The 18,345-nt window shown below is 50.8% G+C and overlaps 1 protein-coding gene across 9 annotated transcripts in view; it reads left to right on the forward strand.

The window, feature by feature from the left end:
• Positions 1-2,429: 2,429 nt before the first annotated feature.
• Pik3cd (phosphatidylinositol-4,5-bisphosphate 3-kinase catalytic subunit delta) overlaps positions 2,430-18,345 on the forward strand; it is a 49,517-nt gene continuing 33,601 nt past the window's right edge. For 6 of the 9 annotated variants that reach the window (XM_021232616.2, XM_013120078.3, XM_021232618.2 and 3 more), the window contains exons 1-2: positions 6,275-6,404; positions 14,508-14,595. The gene's annotated coding sequence lies outside the window, so the exon portion shown is untranslated. Of the gene's footprint in view, positions 2,551-3,261; positions 3,365-6,274; positions 6,405-14,507; positions 14,596-18,345 lie in introns of those variants that run through there. The other 3 variants (XM_021232614.2, XM_021232615.2, XM_040734973.1) reach the window with 3 other exon arrangements.

Genomic DNA, 18,345 nt, shown 5'->3' on the forward strand with positions numbered 1-18,345 from the left:
TCATTTATTTATTTATTTATTTTGGTTTTCCTTTTTTAAAAAAGATTTATTTATTTATTACATATACACCAGATTGAATTATAGATGGTTGTGAGCCACCACATGGTTGCTGGGAATTGAACCCAAGACCTCTGGAAGAGCAGTCAGTGCTCTTAACCTCTGAGCCATCTCTCCAGCTCCCTATTTTGGCTTTTCAAGACAGGGCTTCTCTATGTAGCCTTGGCTGTCCTGGAACTCGCTCTGTAGACCAGGCTGGCTTTGAAACTCACAGAGATCCGCCTGCCTCTACCTCCTGAGTGCTGGGATTAAAGGCGTGCGCCACCAACTCCCAAGTCACTGTCTTATTTTGAGATAGTCTCTTGCTCACTGCAGTGTACTGCATGCCAGCCGGCCCCTGAGCTTCTGCAATTCTCCTCCCTTTACCTCCTACCTCACCTTGTGAGCATGGAGAGTGCAGATGTGTCCTCCATTGTCTAGCTTTTATTTGGGTTCTGGGGATTTGAACTCAGATCCTCACACTTGCCCAGCAAGCTCTTTACCACAGAGCCAGCTCCCCAGCCCGCACTATAAATGTTCTATATGTATTAAAACTTAACCCTATGGATTATCAGCATTGCCTATTACTAGCATTGCCATATAACAGAAAGAAAAAGGAAGACACAGGGAGGTCAGGCCATTTGCCCAAAGTCACACAGCGCCACAGCTGCAGCCCTGGGCAGTCTTCCTCTTGACCCAAATCCAGCTGTGCTTCGACATATTATTCTTGCTCAAAGGGTAATGACCTGATCTGGGTAGTCTCTGCCCTGCCGGAAAGGATGGGGTCTGTAGCAAGATGGGTATCCTGACAGACTGGGGCATGAAAGACGGCTCATTCTTACCCCACCTCTGCACCCTGAGGTAACCCTGCCTTTGGGTGTGCGTGGGCGTCCGTGGTGAAGCCACTGGAGGTTGAGCAGAACAAAGCTGTTTGCTGGTTGCTACATCCGGGAGATGCTACGGACGTTGGTTGGCTTCAGAGGGGAAATTCTGCAGGAGAAGGTCCTGGGGACCCAAGGGTGCAGCCTGGAGACCTGTGCCAGCCGGCTCTCCACAGAGCAGCCCCACCCTCCAGGTTAGGACTTCCTTTTCTCTCCCGTCATGCAGGGCCAGAGCGCTGTCAGCTTTCATCACCAGAGAAAAGGACCCATGTGAGCTGGCAGCAGCACCCCTCCCAGGGCTAGAGTACCGACTTCTCTTAGGTCATCCACCATAGAAGTCCATGGAAGTTACAGTTGAGACAGCCTAGCTTCCTCACACACGAGTGACAGCCGTGAGACAGATCAGAAGCCAGAGAGGGGAAGGCAGGAGGCCGCGCTATCAGGAACTTGAGGAAAGAGGACGACTCTACTCAAAGGTCAACTTTAGTTTGAGTTTTCTGGCACCCCGAGAGAAAAGGGGGGACACCCTCGGTTCCTGTGGTTAGGCTCTCATTAAGAAGGGTGTTGGGCTTTTAGGAAGGTGGGGTTTTCTCAAGCAGGGAGACTGACAATGACAACAAGGCCAGTAGGGGGTGGGAAGATCTGGGCAAAGTTGGGTGTTTACTGACTGGCCACCTAAAGTGACCTAGTGTCCTTAGTGACAATGAGACTAATTGTCCTGGGCTGCTGTGGATTCAAAGAAGACAATAGAAATGCATGTGTCAGCACATGGCAGCATCTTGCATAGTGAAGGTGAAATTTAAATTCTCGTCACCCACACAGACCCACTTAAAATTTTTACTGTTTGTTTGCACATGTTTGTATGTGACAGAGAGGTGATGACGATGATGAGGACGATGATGAGGACGATGATGATGGTGATGATGATGACGATGATGGTGATGATGATGACGATGATGATGACGATGATGACGGTGATGATGATGACGATGATGATGAGGAGGAGGAGGAGGAGGACGATGATGATGGTGATGATGATGACGATGATGGTGATGATGATGACGATGATGACGGTGATGATGATGACGATGATGATGAGGAGGAGGAGGAGGACGATGATGATGGTGATGATGATGGTGATGATGATGACGATGATGGTGATGATGATGAGGACGATGATGATGGTGATGGTGAAGTTCAGAGGAAGATCTTAGGAGTCAGTTCTCTCTTTGCACCAGGTGAGTTTTGAGGATTGAACTCAGGTCATCAGGCTTGGTAGCAAATATCTTTATCCACGCCAATTGCTAGCCAGCTTTTTTTTTTTTTAAACAAGGTGTCCTGGCTAGCTTTATGTCAACTTGACACAAGCTAGAGTCATCAGACAGGAGGGAGCCTCAGTTAAGACACCACCTTCATAAAATCTGGCTGTAGGCAAGCCTGTGGGGTATTTTCTTAATCAGTGATCAGTTGGGGGAGGGCTCAGCTCATTGTGGGTGTGGCCTACCTTGGGCTGGTGGTCCTGGCTTCTATAAGGAAGCAGGCTGAGGAAGCCGTGTGAGCAGTACCTTTCCACTGCTTCTGTATCGGTTCCTACCTCCAGATTCCTGTCCTGACTTCCTGTGATGATGCTATGGTAGGTTAAAAAAATTAACCCTTCCCTCCCTAGCGTACTTCAGTCCTGGTGTCTCATCACAGCAATAGTAATGTAACTAAGGAAAGTTGGGGCATTGCTGTGACTGCGTTTTGGGGAGGATCGTGGAAGGACTTTGGAGCTTTGGGCTAGAAGAGCCATTGAGTGTTAGGAGCTCAGTGAGCTGTCCTGTGGGAACTTGGAAGATAAGACTGTGGAGAGCTGTCCTGGAGATGGGGGCCTGGCTTGCGAAGTTTTGAGGGAAACTTAAAGACTCTATCAGGGCTGTTTGCTATTTTGCATTAAGATTCTGTTGTTTGGGTCAGCTGGGGCTGAAGAGTCAGCCATGATTAACGAGAGACCAGCACCGTTGAAGTGAAGCCTTTGTGTAACTGGGACACTCGATGCTGGTCAGCTGGAACTAAGAAATTAAAGGTGGTTAAAGGGACCGGCATCCCTGAGATGAAGTCTTCCGGGAAGTATTTCCTGAGAATCACCACACAGAACTGAGCCTCAAAGGCACCATGGTCACACCTTGAACTTGGTGGTATAAGAGTCACCCAGATGGTTCTGGTTCTGAAGGCATGAAGGGTTCATGGAGAGCAGCTGAGGGTTGGCGCTGTAAGAGTCTGGGAGGGGCCATTGGCGAAGGCGTAGCCTTGGTAGCAGTTAGAGGCCTGGGATCGAAGGGGCCATGCAGAGAAACTGAGGCTTGGTACCAGGAGAAGCTATTGGTAAAAGTGCAGCCCAGTTGCAGTTGAAGACCCCGGTGTTTTGGAGATGCCAGCGAATTTGTAAGGCTATGGGACTTTTTTAGGTTTGTAAAATATTTTACATTGTGATGATTTATTAATGTTTAATCTTGGAGATAAGCAAGAAAGGAAAGGCTGAGAATTAATAGTGATGTGTTTGTATGTCCGCTTGAGAAGGCTGTCTTGGCTAGTTTCATGTCAACTTGACACAAACTACAGTCATCAGACAGGAGGGAGCCTCAGTTGAGAAAATGCCTCCATAAAATCTGGCTGTAGGCAAGCCTGTGAGGCATTTTCTTAATTAGTGATTGATGGGGAAGGGCTCAGCCCATTGTGGGGTGGCTTACTCCCCCCCCCCCGTCTGGTCTGGTGGTCCTGACTTCTACAAGAAAGCAGGCAGAGAGCAGGGCTGTGGTGGGGCACACCTTTAATCCCAACACTTGGGAGGCAGAGGCAGGCAAGTCTCTGTGAGTGTGAGGCCAGCCTGGTCTACAAAGCAAGTTCCAGGACAGCCATGACTGTTACATAGAGAGCTCTGTCTCAAAAAAAAAAAGAAAGAAAGAAAGAAAGAAAGAAAGAAAGAAAAACCAGGCTGAGCAAGCCAGTAAGCAGCACCCTCTGCATCAGCTCCTGCCTCCAGGTTCCTGTCCTGTTTGAGTTCCTGCCCTGACTTCTATGGTGACATGGAATGTAAGCCAATTAAAAACCCTTTCCTTCCCAAGTTGCTTTGGTCATGGTATTTCATTACAGCTATAGTAACCCTGACTAAGACACAAGGATGACTTTGTACTGTTTCTCCGGAGTGCTGGGATGGGAGGCATGTAGCGCCAAGTTTGGCTTATCTGGTGCTGGGGATCGCACCCAGGACTTTGTGTATTCAAGGCGAACACTCCACCAACTGGGCCACAGCTCCAGCTCCCGGGAAGTTGTAACTGTTTTCCTCACCTGACTGTCTCACAAAGATTTCTGTCGGGGAGCAGTGTTTAAATCGCAGCCTAGCCAAAAACAGGCCTAGGGACAGGTGTTGGCCTGGTCTCGGCTGGCACATTCCCTGCAGCATTCCTTCCTTCCTTCCCTGGCTTTGCCAGATTCTCCTCAGCTTGGGGTGGAAACCTCTGCCATCATCAGAGACTAGAGGGTATAAGTGAGGCTGTGAGCTTGGACGTCCTAGTGAGAAGGACATCAGCTGTATTCCTTAGAATAGACCTAACTCTCCCCTTAAAGGAACCTGTCCTTCCTCACGACTCCTCTGAAAGGCCCTAGTTTAAGTCCAGGGCCTACAGAATCCGTCTGAGACAGCGGGGCCCACACAGTAGCTTGCACCAAATCCTCTTTGCTTTCAGACAGAAATGGAGCAGTGTCAGATGGTCCAGACTGGTGCTGGCCCTGACTCTTCAATCTCAAGAGAGGCTGGGAGCGAGGACCGGCCAGCCTCCAACGGCACCACACTGTCTCAGTGGGGCTTCTGCACCGGCACCCGAAGAAGCCCACCCCAAGGACCTCCTGAGGCTTGGGGCCTCTGTCCTATTTGTTCACAGGAACAATCATAGCTACTTCACGGGAGCCGGCTTGCTTCATGGTAGAGCTGGTTCTTAGCACATTGAAAGCCCCAGGTTCCAACCCAGCACCAAAATAATTAATGAAAAGAATAAGAGTTTTCACTGGGCAAGGTGATAACGGCCTTTAAACCCATCATTCAGAAAGAAGCCAGACACAAGTGAATCTCTTGAGTTCAAGGCCATCCTGGTCTACAGAATGAGTTCCAGGTCAGTCAGAGCTATGCAGAGAAACCTGTCTAAAAAAAAAAGAAGGTGGCCGGGCGTTGGTGGCGCACGCCTTTGATCCCAGCACTCGGGAGGCAGAGGCAGGTAGATCTCTGTGAGTTCAAGGCCAGCCTGGTCTACAAGAGCTAGTTCCAGGACAGCCTCCAAAGCCACAGAGAAACCATGTCTCAAAAAAAACCAAAAAAAAAAAAAAAAAAAAAAAAAAGAAGGTGCTTTAGTTCCCAGCCTGAGTTGAATATCAAGTGAGTTATGCAGGCTCACCCTCCCGCATGACCCCAGGAAGGTGGAAAGTCATGGTCATATGAGAGGAGCCTAGATGTCCACTGCTTTCATCTGTTTCTTTATTGGAAACAGAGTCTCACTGTGTAGCTCTGGCTGGTCCGGAACTCATTATGTGAAACAGGCTGGCCTCAAACTCACAGAGATCTGCTTGCCTCTCTGCCTCCTGAATGCTGGGACTAAAGGCAAGCTCCACTATACCCAACCAACCATCTTTATTTTTAAGGCAGGTTCTCTTTATAGAACCTTGACTGTCCTGGAACTCACTATGTAGAGCAGGCTGGCTTTGAACTCAGAGACTCACTTGCCTTGGCCTCCCAAGTGCTGAGTTTAAAGGTGTGCTCGACCATGCCCAGCTACCTAATGTTCTGTTCTGATCTGTTTTGAGACAGGGATTCTTTGTGTGGCCTTGGGCAATCTGGAACTTTCTCTGTAGACCAGGCTGGCCTAGAACTCAGAGATCTGCCTGCCTCTGCCTCCCGAGTGCTGGAATTAAAGGCTTGCGCTGCCACTGCCTCGCTACCTAATGTTCTTCGAGGTTTCCAGGCTCTCTGTCACTCCTCTGCTTCTTCTTTCTTGTGTGGTCGCCTGTCGCCTGCACTAACTTCTTTGGGTGCCTACGACTGCAGTCAGTCATCCTACAGCGATCCCGACCTGTCACCGTTTGGTTTTTGTTTTCTGAGTGACTGTGGCGGTGTTCCTGGCTCTTGGGATCTTTATTTGGCGGTGTGCCTGTGCCATCAAGAGAAGACTTTGGTTTTGAACAGTGCGAGCTGCTGCATGGTTCAGAGGCACCTGCGACACTGCCCCTGCAGGGCCCGCTGCACTGGGGGCGGAGCTGGAGAGGCGCCTGCGAGAGGGGGTTAGGGGTAGGGGACCAGTTGTTTTTCCTGTTATCTGTAGAAAGGAAACAAAGTGGGAAGTGGAGTGTGCGGGCTGTCAGTGGGCGGGCCGTCCTGCCATGCGCCCCGCCTCCTGCTCACTTGCGCCCAGCCTCAGGGCTGCCAGCTGCGAGGGGCCCAGTTGCTCCGCTCCGGGACCGGTAAGTGCTCTCCACCGGTGGCATCACAGAGGAGGGAGGAAGACCGGGTTGGGGGTTCGGGAAGCGCGGGGCCAGCCCTCCCACTTGTCTGAGCTCGCACAGCCTGTGCTCCCTGACTTTGGGTGCCTCCTGGCGACTGGCAAGTGGACAGTGGATCCCTTCAGAGCTGGTCCGCCCGGACCTGGATCTGAGCTGTCCTCGGGGCTCCTGATGTCCGCTGTGCCAGCATCTCCCCTGCGCCAGCATCTCCCTTACACCTGTCCTTGCGCACCCCGATCGAGGGACCAGGGGCTCTCCGTCCCGGCCCCAGCCGTGTTGCGCTCTAAGTGTCGGCATAGTGCGGGTCTCCTGATCTTGGTCGCAGCAAGACTAAGCCCGACCGAGCAGGGTCACCCGGGTATGCCAGCCCAGGCGTGGGAACAGGGACGCGTCAAGATCCTCTACACCCTGGCCCTGAGGTCCTCCCAGCCTCTTCTCGGTGGGTCAAGGCTGCTTAGGGGGGCAGACACTGAAGTTTCTGGGCCCTCCTTCCCTCCCTCTCTCCTCCTCTGGTGCTGCTCCCCGCTGAGTTTTGGACCCAAGCGAGGGCGAGATCACTCTCCAGATCTGCGGCTGAGCAGGGGTTACGGCGGCAAAACCGCCTCCAGTTTTGCATTTCCGGACTTTTTTTTTTAATACTCTTGCCGGTAAATCAGCCTGAATGGGGCTCTTTTTTTTTTTTTTTAAGTTTCCTGTTCTTATTTAGGCTTCCTCCTCTGTACCTCATCCTTAAGAGATGGGGGAATGGGATGGCTTTTTGTGGACCCCAGGATGGAGGCGCTGCTAAGGCGGCTATGTGAGAGACGGCGACGCTGGAAGGGACTAACGGCAGGCGAGGACCTGCGTGCTCTGGGTTAGAAGCAGAGGCTGGAGATAGATAGACTTTCCAATGTCAGAGTGTGAAGCTCCCTTAAAACTACCCCAGTTTGCAGATGGAATCGGACACCCTCTGAGCTGTGCTCCCACTGGGTTTGGGCTCTGCCAGGAGCGGAGACCTGTCAATCTGCACCCTTACCAGACAGTCAGTGGAGTTTCTGCACCAGGACTCCAAGAAGCCCATGCCTGTCTCTGAGACTCTGGCATAGTCTTGCGTGTATGTGGTGGTGGGAGAGGGAGAGAGAGAGAGACAGAGAGAGAGACAGAGAGAGAGACAGAGAGAGAGAGAGAGAGAGAGAGAGAGAGAGAGAGACAGAGAGAGAGAGAGAGAGAGAGAGAGAGAGAGAGAGCTCTTCCCTAGTCACTCACTACTCTCTCCAAAGGGACTTGGAAAGTAAGGACCTATTCCACAGGTTCTTATCCCTGACACCACGGGTTCCTGCTAGTGCCCCTGGGTTCTTGACAGTTGAAGTCTACCATTGCGACTTTCCCCTACAAACTCGGCCGTTTTACATACAAGCACATGCCTGAGCATCCTGCTGTGGGCTCCGTCCCTTTCTCGGCCTGGGCTGCTTTGTACCGATGCGCACTAGTATCCATCAGCACTAGGACTGTGCTAAGCCAAGGCAGGTAGGGAGGCGCCGGCTTCTGGGGCTGGGGCTGGGCACGGGAGGGTGGGTCGTCACAGGACAGGGATCCGCAGCAGAGGAGCCAGAGTGGCTGCGCATGGGGAGCATTGCTTCCTGCTTGGTGTGTTTTTCTTCAACTGCACCGTAGGACAGGGAAGTGAATGTGCCGTGTATGAAGCAATTCCCCCTCTGGCTGCTTTTTTTAAAATTTATTTTTGTTTAGAGGGCAGTTCCCCAGCTGTTCTCTGTGGGTCCAGAGCCCTAGCACGTTTCATTAAGATGGGACCTTAGGAAAGCTTCCGCCACTCCCCAGGGAACCCGAGCTTCTCAAGAGGTCTGACTGTGGGGCTGATCCCTACGGCAAGTGCCCCTGGAGTACGGACAAGGAGAGCCCTGTAGCAGGGCACGTGTTGCAGTGATAATTGACTAGCCGCCGGCACGGAGGACAGCGGGAATCAGGCTAGTTTTTGGCACTGAGAAAAACACAATTTTGTTCTAGAAACAGGTCTCTGCTTGGTCCTGCCTTCAGCCCTCACACCGAATGGTCATTGAAGTGGCTGGTGGAAATCCCCAGCCATCATATCAGAAACGCTGCCAGTTTCAAGGTGGAAAAAAACATCAACCTGGGAACCTCCCTACTCTTCCTTTGCAGCCAAACACCGCGGGTGACTTTCTGTGAGGTGCACCAAAGCATGACCCACTCTGCGCCGCCTTGCACCCCTACCCCCCCCACCGCTCAGCGATGTCCCCTGGAGCCTAAGACAGTTCCCTTTCCGGTTGAATATGCATGCAAACCCTTTGAGGGAGGGTGAGGGGGGGTGCTTTAGAGGGGTTTCCTGGGCTGGGTGTGATCTGCCTCCTTGATGGATGTGGCAGCTCCAGCCAGGAGCTCTACCCCTGGTGGGGAGATTGCTTCCATTACAGAAGATTTGAGGGGGTGGGTAGAGAGCCGTGGGAGTGGGGAACAGAGGAGAGGCCCAGGGAGGGGCTGGGGGAGCAGCTGCTTGGGAATTTAGGTGCCCTCCGCATGCTGTGTTGGTTCAAGTTTTGCACCTTCAAACAGATTTCTATTGGAGGCCGGAGTTTGAAGTCAGGGTCTCGGTGTGCCCATTCCTGTCCTCCCCACCAATCTCGGGGAGACCTTGCTGCTTCTGGCTGCCAAAGACGCCAAGTGGCCCTTGTCTCGTGACTCGTCACTGCCATCTCTGCCTCTGTTCTCAGGGCCGTCTCCTCCCATCTGTGTGACCTTTTCTGTCTCTGAGAGCACTTGTCCCTGTGTAGGGCCACTCGGGTAACTCGAGAGGAAGTAGTTTTTAGGTCTTTAACTTATATATGCAAAGATCCTTTCTCGGGGTTGGGGAGATAGTTCAGTGGAGTACACTTTACCTGAGTTCAAGCCAAAGAACTGAACTCATGTTTAGAAACAAACCAGGAAGTGGTGGTGCACGCCTTTAATCCCAGCCCAGCATTCAGGAGGCAGAGGCAGGTGCATCTCTGCAAGTTCGAGGCCAGCCTGGTCTACAGAGTGAGTTCCAGGGCAGTCTCCAGAGCAATACAGAGAAACCCTGTGTGTGTGGAGGGGGCTCTTAACCCTATTAGAGGACCAGAGTGGTTCCCAGCCCACCATGGACAGCTCACAGCAGCTTATAACTCCAGGTCTCAAGCATCCATAAGCCCTTCTGGCTTTCACCACACCTGCACCCACAGCATATACTCACAGACACAGACATTTTTAAAAGTCAAAACTAATTTTTGTTTTGTTTTTCAAGACAGAGGTTCTCTGCATAGTCCTGGATGTCCTAGAACTCACTCTGTAGACCAAGGTGACCTCAAAAATTTACCTGCCCCTGCCTCCCAAGTGCTGATATTAAAGGTGTGCACCACCACTGCCTGGCAAAAAATTAAAAATGTTAATAATTTCCCATCTAAAACCAGGTGGTCGGCATTGCTGAGGAACAGCATGGAGGTCATTGTCTGACCTCCCCACACACGCACGCTCTCACACCCGCATGCATGTACACACATGCGCATTTACTCATACTCATGTGCTTCCAAACGCAAACTTTTTTTCAATCATTGGCAAGGTTCTAGGGTCAAGCGCCCATGGTACAGCTCTGGGTGGCCACCCAGCAGCTCACCAGAGCAAAGGGAGTGTTCTGGATGCATTTTCCAAGAAGGAAGCTGGTGTCTTCTTTCTATTCTGTCCTGCCTCTTCCGCAGGGTGACTTTAGGCTGATGTTTCAGTTTCCAGTGATCTCCGCTGAATGGCCGTCCCAAGCCTCCCTTCTGCTTCCCTTTCTCTGGCTTTGTGACCCACAGAAGCTTTCTTGTTTCTGGGACCCTGGGAGGAATGGGGGCCCTAGTACATCCCCTCTCTCCTGCACACCCTTCTCAGCAGCTGCTGGCTGGGACCTTCCTTACAATCTGAGGAGGTGACAACGGGAGCTTTGTTTTTCGTTTCTTTGAGACAGGGTTTCTCTGTGTAGCTGTGGTTGTCCTGAAACTCACTCTGTAGACCAGGCTGGCCTCAAACTCTCAGAGATCCGCCTGCCTCTGCTCCCCAGGGCTGGGATTAAAGGCGTGTGCCACCAGCGCCCGGCTTGTTTCAGTTTTTGTTTTTGTTTTGACCACTTGAGTCCCAATCCTCCTTGGGGACCATAACTTGTCTGACAGCTGAAAGAGTTCATGACATGGGGCTTGTGGCATTGGAAGGGACTTGGGGAGCCCCCATTACTGAAGCAAGAGGGAGAGCATGGCGGGTCATGGGTCCCAAGGGGCCTTGGCGGTGCTGGGCCACTCTGTTGTCTCTGCTCTAGATGGGACATTGCTTTTCTTTGTTGTGGATGGTTGGAGCAGTGTTCCTACAGGGAAGGGAGAGCTGAGCGGTGTTGAGACTCTGGGAAGGCCAGCGGGCAGGGCAGGATTAGCACGCTGCCGAGACAAAGGTGTGGTCTTTAGGGTCACAGATGGTTTTTTTTGTTTGTTTCAGTGTGGAACCCAGGCTCTTCTGCGAGACAGCGGCAGGCTGCCTCTCTGAGTAGCAACCCCAGAACTGGGTTTTTAGCTTCAGCTAGTTAAAAAAAAAACTTTTTGCTGAGTGTGGTGGCACACACCTTATTTCAGCACTCAGGAGGCAGAGGCAGGAGGATTGCTGAGTTCAAGGCCAACTTGTCTACATAGTGATTGTCAGTACAGCCAGGGCTACATAGACTATATGTCAAATTTATTTTTATTAGTTGAAAATGATTTGTGTGTGCCTGTAATGGCACACGGTCATTGTATCCCTTAGAGCTGAAGTTAAGGTGGTATGAGCCTCCCTGCATGGGTGCTGGAACCTAAGGGGTTCCTTCCAGGAGCAGTTCCCTTCCCCCACCTGCTGAGTGACCTTGGGTTAACTGCTTAACCTCTCTGAGCCTCAGAGGCAGTTGTTATGACAACGGTATAGCAATACCTATCAGATTCTAGAATGCCATGGATGGGTAGAAGGAGTAGACACAGCAAGACAGATGTCTGCAGAGTAGCTGAGTGAGGTCCCTTTACCCCAAGCATGAGCCTCCCACCCCCACCTCTAGCCCCTAACAACTGCTCTCTTGTTTTTATGACCTTGACACAACTCTAGGTGCCTTATGGAATGCAATAATATAGACTAGCATAGCCCCATCTTTTAGACAGGGTCTCAGGTAGCCCAGGTTGGCCTCAAATTTCACTTCACAGCTGATCTTGAACTCCTGGTGTCCTTGCCTGTGCCTCCCAAGAGCTGGGATGACAGGCTGGGCCCACCATGCCCAGATAGGCATATGCTTTTGTGTTTGACTCTGTGTGTGTGTGTGTGTGTGTGTGTGTGTGTGTGTGTGTGCGCGCGCGTGCGTGCACGTGTACCCGTGTGAACACATGGAGGCCAGAAGAGGACACAGCTTATCTTCCTCTATCATTTTTGCTTCCTTATTCACTTAAAACGGCGTCTCTAAAGCCAGGCCATGGTGGTGCGCGTCTTTAATCCTAGCATTCGGGAGGCAGGGGCTGGCAGATCTCTGAGTTCAAGGCTGACCTAAGGGAGACTGATTTATGCAGAAACATCAGCTGCCAAGGATGTCGATGACCTTGGAGGGAGTGCCAGTAAAGCCTTTCTGTCCAAATGGACCGTCCTCTTTATTAGCCGTGGCCATCCGGCCGGATTTGCATGGCGGTTGCCCCAAGGCACATGAATGGCCTGTGGCGTGGCAAGGTGCGTCTCACAGAGCGGATGAGGGGTTGATAGACTTTGGGCTGCTTCTCTGGGAACCTGGGTACCCAGTGATCTAGCAGCCTCTGAGTTGTGGAAAGTAGAAATAAAGGTTGTGAATGACTCCTGTCAAGAACAAAATTCATCTTGGGAGCTGTTCTGCTGTTAGCGTGCACACACACCTTTGCGCTGTTGGAGAAACTCAGGTCGGGGCTGGGATGTGGCACAGTTGATGGTGTTTGCCTAGCATGCCAGAAGCCCTGTTCATTCCCAATACCACCTGAACCTGGGTTAGTGGTTCTCTCCTACACTGCCAGAACCTGGGGCAAGGACACAGGAGGGTCAGAAGTTCAAGGTCGCCCTTGGCTACAAAACCAGTTCAAGGCCAGCCTAGGTTGCAGGGAACTCTGCCACACAATAAAAAGAAAACATAAACTGAGCCTGCCCTATGGATGACCCAGAGGGTTCGGACAGCGGAACCTGCCCTATGGATGACCCAGAGGGTTCGGACAGCGGAACCTGCCCTATGGATGACCCAGAGGGTTCGGACAGCGGAACCTGCCCTATGGATGACCCAGAGGGTTCGGACAGCGGAACCTGCCCTATGGATGACCCAGAGGGTTCGGACAGCGGAACCTGCCCTATGGATGACCCAGAGGGTTCGGACAGCGGAACCTGCCCTATGGATGACCCAGAGGGTTCGGACAGCGGAACCTGCCCTATGGATGACCCAGAGGGTTCGGACAGCGGAACCTGCCCTATGGATGACCCAGAGGGTTCGGACAGCGGAACCTGCCCTATGGATGACCCAGAGAGTTCGGACAGCGGAACCTGGGTCTTGGGCATCAGCCTGGCCTTTTGCCCGTGGTGTTAATTACTGAAGCCCTCCCCCACCTTTTTTTTCATTGCTAGGGACCTCAGGCTTTGTACATTCTAGGCAAGCTATCTTCTACTGAACCGTACTGCCAGCCTGACTAAAATCCTTTATTATTTTTTTAGATTTTTTAAATTTAAATTAGAAACAGTCTTGTTTCACATGTCAATCCCAGTTCCTTCCCCTCCTCCCCTGCCCCCACCGGCCTCCTATCCCAGCACCTTTCTGCTCCCCAAGTAGGGTGAGACCTTCCGTGGGGGATCTTCAAAGTCTGTCATATCATTTGGAGCAAGGCCTAGGGCCTAGGCCCTCCCCTCCCCGTGTCTAGGCTGAGAGAGTGTCACTCTATGTGGAATGGGCTCCCAAAGTCCATTACTGATCCACTACCAGAGGCTAGGCGTTGGTGGTGCACACCTTTACTCCCAGCACTCGGGGGGCAGAGGCAGGCGCGGATCTCCGTGAGTTTGAGGCCAGCCTGGTCTACAGAGTGAGTCCCAGGATAGGCTCTAAAGCTACACAAAGAAACCCTGCCTCGAAGGAAAAAAAAAGGCCCTTTATTTTTAAAAGATCTTTTTAATAGTGTGTGGGGGTGGGTAATGAGCTCTTAAAGGCCAGAGGCGTCAGGTCAGAGTTGGAGTTCCAGGACAGTTGTGCCGGGAACTGAACCCTGGTCCTCTGCAAAGGCAGTAGGCTCTCCAAGCTACCAAGCCCTCTCTCCTTAGCCTCATGGAATGAAGTGGCCCCTGCTTTCATCCCAGGTGGCCCAGGGCAGCCTTAAGTGAGGAGACAAAGCCAGGTGGGCGGTGTGTGCTACACAGGTGCTTCTCTCCCAGGCTGACCTGCTGCTGGCAAGGAATTACACAACCAGGAGATGGGTCTCAGATAATCTGCTTCATGAGAAACTTCCTCCTAGGGGGAGGACCACCAAAATCCCCTACTTTCCCCCTTACTTGTCTGTCTAGAAACAATTGAGAAATAAATAAACATCCGTCCCTTTCAGAGTCAACAAAAGCATAGCGCAGGACCCCTGCTTCTGAGGGCGAATACGACTCCCCACAAACCTCAGCTTTTCTCCCTGTGTGTGGTGTGACAAATATTTGAATGATGTGACTCCTCTGTCGTTTGGAAACCTGTGAAGGGTGGTCTGTTACTCAGCTAAGTGAGGCACGTTTAACAAGCGGCCATTGCCTGAGATGCTGCCGTTGCCCGAGGTTTCAGGTGCGAGCGGGCGGTGCTTGGAGAAAATGAATGGAGACAGCTTCAAGCTAGTGTCCAAACCACAGGCCTTCCCATTACACGATGAAGGCTAGCGACTAAGCTCCGGGGTAGGGCACTGGCTTCAGGTGCCTGGGGTCCTAGGCCTGATCCCCAGCATTGAAGAAGGAAAGAGTTAGAGCTGAGGCAGTGGCCCCCTGGGTAAAGGCGCTTGCTACCAAGTCTGACGACCTGCGTTTGTTCCCTAGAAATACGTGGTGGGAAGAGAGAGAACAGTTTCCCAAAGGTTGTCTGCGGATCTCCACCCTCTTCTGTGGCGTTCTTGTGCCTATACAAGTAAGTGTAATTTAAAATTTTTAAAAAGAAGCAGGGTGGTGGTGGCATACACATTTAATCTCGGCCCTTGGGAGGCAGAGACGGAGGCAGGCGAGTCACCATGAGTTCCCGGCCAGCCTGGTCTACAGAGATAGTCCAGGATGGGCCCCAAAGCTACACAGAAGCTTTGCCTCGAAAAAGCAAAAAAAAAAAAATTGTTTTTTTTTTTAAAGAATTGGACAGACGGGCTGGACATAGTGGCATACACCTGTAACTCTAGCACACAAGAGATAGAGTCTAGAGGAGCGTGAATTTGACGCTGACCTAGGCTACTTAGCAAGAAGCAGTGGTTTGTGTGTCCTGACACTTAACATGTATGTGGACTTGCTGAGTGCCCAAGCCAACAAGCTTCCATCTGAAAAACCAGAGCTGATGGTGTCTCACTGATTTGTGTTGATAGTCAGAAATAATTGAATCCCGTGGCAGCTTATGGCTCCGTGAAAAGCCCCAGTTTTCTGCCATTTGAAGTCTGAATTTTAGAGGCCCACAATCTGGGAGGGAATGACTTCCGAGTGGCAGGTGTCCAGGCCACAAGTCAGCATTTCAAACTGTGCCTGAGCCCTGTCTCTGTAGCTAAGACATAAGCCAGTGCCTCTGGGTGGGCAGGTAACTCCAAACACGGCCACCCAGGATCCCTGTGTGCTAGGTTTGTGGGGAAGAGGTTTGGGGAAATGGCTGAGTCTCCGTAGTAGTAACCTTGACCCCGATGGACCATTCTCCTCCAACTTTCCCACCCACTGCGCTGGCCAGAGAAGATGTGATGTATAACCCAGTCAGCAGCACCCCACCCCAACCGTGACCTTGCTTTGAAGATTCAAGCCCTATTTTTAAAGCTGACATCCATGATCTGTGCATGTTTATTTTACTATAAAGATTATTTCTTCTACTTTTGAGTCAAATTGCTGCTCCAGAAAGATGTTTGTTTTCTTCTGTGGCTTCTTCTACTCCCAGCAGTGACTCCAAGCTTAATTTGAAAGTAGGAAGATTATGAAAAAGATCAGATGAATGAGAGACAGAATTTTGACAAGGAATATATAGTTTTTTTCCCCTCTCATATGTGTGGTGTGTGTGTGTGTGTGTGTGTGTGTGTGTGTGTGTGTGTGTACAGGAGTTCTCATATTCAAGGATGGGGGAGGAGTGTGTGTGTGTGTGTATGTATATATAGGAGTTCTCATGTGAGGGAATGGGGGAGGCATGTGTGTGTACATGTGTGAGTGTGCCTGTGGAGACCTGAGGTCCATGTCAGCAGTCTTCCGTCTCCACCATGCTCCTTGAAGCAGGGTCTTGCAGTTGAACCCGGAGTTGTCTGTCAGGCAGTCTAGCTACCCAGCTTGCTCTCGGGAGCCCCTGTATTTACCTTTTGGCCTCCACCTCCAGAGTGCTGGGATTAAAGACGTGTGGCACCACTGCCCGGCCTTATTTATTTTTATTTACCTGTGTGTTCACGTGAATTTGTCTGCGTCATGCATGTGGCGGGGGCTGTAGGAAGACAGAGGGCATTGTGTCTCCTGAAACTGGAATTACACATGGAGTAAGCAGCCAGATATAACAGGCCCTGGTGATGATGAGGTTGCCCACCATGGCCCCAAGGCCTTGGGAAAGGGAGACAGAGACTGAGCTGATTTTACAAGTTCTGGGGCAGAAATGCCTGAGACCAAGCAGGAGGAAGGGAGCATGGAAGCCTTGCCAGGGAGAGACAGGCACACATGATAAATGATGGAATGGGGTATGCATGGGGTGGCCCATGTGTCCCCAAGGCCTTTCTTCCCTTGTCTCAGTGGGTGCAGAGTTATGTGAGATATGTGACCCCCCCACACCATACATACATACACACATACCTCCCACACATAACACACCCCCACACCATACACACATGCATACATACCTCCCACACATAACACACCCCCACACCATACACACATACATACCTCCCACATATAACACACACACACACACCCTATACCCCACACAGAATTGAGAATTTATGGTTTTTTAGGGGGGAAGAACACCAAGCCTGCCTTGAGAATTTGCAATTTAAATAAATCTTATTTTTAAAGATTTATTTATTATGTATAAAGTATTCTGTCTTCATGTATGCCTGCAGGCCAGAAGAGGACACCAGATCTCATTACAGATGGTTGTGAGCCACCATGTAGTTGCTGGGAATTGAACTCAGAGCCTCTGGAAGAGCAGTCAGTGCTCTTAACCTCTGAGTTATCTCTCCAGCCCACATCTTCTAAGAGACCGAGATGGTCTATATTGAATATTTAGATACTATATATGTATATAATGTTTATACATTATAATTATATAGTTAACAGTGACATTCGTACATATAGCATATGTTTTTATTACACAGATTTTAATGCAAGTTACTTATAAAATATAAAAGCTTGAAAAGTACAAATATAAGAGAAATTACAAAATGAAATAAACCTAGGCTTTATTTCCGGGGGGGGGGGGGTAAAGTGTGACCCACACAGGGAACGGCCCATGAGATGTCCTAGCAAACACCCGGCTTGCTCTGGCAGGGGCTACCCTGCTACTGCTGCACCCCTGGCCACCAACTTGGCGCGCCCTGTCTCCCCTTCTACTTTAAACCTGGGTGACTGACCCCTCTGTGTTTACAATCAGGGAGTTGAGGATGTGGGTGTACACAGCCTCGAACCTGTTTCCACAATGCACCCCTTCTACTAGCATGATCATTACGGGCATTGTGTGCCTCTCCAGATGTCTGTGGGTTTCATTTGCATTTCTACTGAGCCAAATAGCCAGTATGGACATTTCGTTGTTTTTTTTTTTAATTATTCGTTTATTGTGTATGCACTTGTCAGAAGAGGGCACCAGATCTCATTACATGTGGTTGCTGGGAAGTGAACTCAGGACCTCTGGAAGAGCAGCCAGTGCTCTTAACCTCCGAGCCATCTCTCCAGTCCCAGACATTTCGTTTTTGTTGCCAGTAATAATGTTCACAACAGGCCTTCCCAGCGGGTATGGAAGCTGGTAGTTCCTATTGCAGCCCTGGGTTGCTGTGAAATTGTGAAGTGTGTATTTGATCTTTTTTTCCCCCCTCCTTATGTGTTGTCACACAGCTCTTAAAAATCCTGGAACCTGGGGCTGGAGATATGGCTCAGTGGTTAAGAGCACTGGCTGCTCTTCCCAGAGGTCCTGAGTTCAATTCCCAGCAACTACATGGTGGCTCACAACCATCCATAATGAGATCTGGCGCCCTCTTCTGGCGTGTAGGCACACCTGCAGACAGAACACTGTATATATAATAAATAAAAAAGATCCTGGAACCTGCTAATTAATAAATGTCTTTTTGCATCTAATGAGTTGACCGATAGCTGCTCCCCCAGTAGATCCAGGAGTGGGCCTAATCACTGCAAAGACTAAGTGTAACCAGAGTTTTAGCAAAGCCTGGGCTGTGGCTGCCTCCACAAGCTAGGAGAGGCCGCCGTCCCCATTACACCGATTAAAGAGGAATGGTGAGATGCATCCAATGCAGTCACCCTGGGGAAAGGAATAGACAAAGTTCATCTTTTTTTTTTTTTTTCGAAACAGGGTTTCTCTGTGGCTTTGGAGGCTGTCCTGGAACTAGCTATTGTAGACCAGGCTGGTCTTGAACTCACAGAGATCCACCTGCCTCTGCCTCCCGAGTGCTGGGATTAAAGGCGTGCGCCACCAACGCCTGGCAAAGTTCATCTTTTT

This window comes from Mesocricetus auratus, unplaced genomic scaffold (assembly GCF_017639785.1).
Source record: "Mesocricetus auratus isolate SY011 unplaced genomic scaffold, BCM_Maur_2.0 Super-Scaffold_100042, whole genome shotgun sequence".
Lineage (NCBI taxonomy): Eukaryota > Metazoa > Chordata > Mammalia > Rodentia > Cricetidae > Mesocricetus > Mesocricetus auratus.